The following is a 976-nucleotide window of genomic DNA, read 5'->3' on the forward strand; positions in this document are numbered from 1 at the left end:
CAAGGCCAGAAAGTCAGAAGGTAGGACTTCCAACCAACATGTCAATTACTCAGGGTCCTGGTGGTGCAGCCAGGAGGGGTCAATGGTTTGAATCACCAGCTGCTCGGCAGAATAAAGGTGTGCCAGTCTGCTTCTACCAAGATTGTAGTCTTGCTAGCCTGACAGGGAAGTTCTTCCCTGTTCTCTAAGACTCCCTATTATGAGTTGGAACTGAGTAGACGGCAATGGGTTGGGTTGGGTTGGGTTGGGTTTAATTGGAGAATAGTAGCTGGGCTTTTCAGAATGGAAAAGGGCCAGAATACAGCCAAGAACAACAGGACAGACAGATAGGGGTTATGTGATGCACTTCAGTGCCATGAGCACAAACAGAAACCACGAAGAATTGCTCTGATTCGAGCTTAAATTCTCGGCACCTCGGTTTGCAGAAGGGTATGTAGGGCTGACGACCCCAAATCCATTTACTGTGTCCCCACACAGATTAAGCCTCCACTGAATTCCTTCTGATCATTAACCAAGGATGTCGACCATCTTCTTGCCCTTACAAAAAGTGTGTTGGAAAGGCCAATACCTCCATCCCTCTCCATCCAGCCCAAGGAAGGGTAGTCTCTCAGGGGCTTACCTGGGTGTGTCCTTGAAAGACTATACCGGCGGTCGCATAGACTTAAGTCATGCCCTATCAGTCGTGTCCTTAATGCCTTGGTCAGAAGGCCCTGGACCAATCTTGTGTATTCTTCTATCTACCCCGCTGTACACTGGACTTGTTCCTATCGTGGGCCTGTTCTGACTTCTGTAGTTCCACCCATAACTGGGGTATACTGATCGGCCACCAAGCATGAGTTTATGATGGTTTCCTTTATTCTAGGCCTTTTTAAACTGACATCCTGACTGAATCCTCGGACGCCATTCTGACCTCCTGCTAATGGCCTCCCTTCTCCGGAAGATGTGTCTGTCTGTGTCTTTGTCCCCTTTAAGACTT

The sequence above is a fragment of the Echinops telfairi genome, unplaced genomic scaffold, assembly GCF_000313985.2.
Source record: "Echinops telfairi isolate 266 unplaced genomic scaffold, ASM31398v2 ScPeMD7_22;HRSCAF=79, whole genome shotgun sequence".
Taxonomy (NCBI): Eukaryota; Metazoa; Chordata; class Mammalia; order Afrosoricida; family Tenrecidae; genus Echinops; species Echinops telfairi.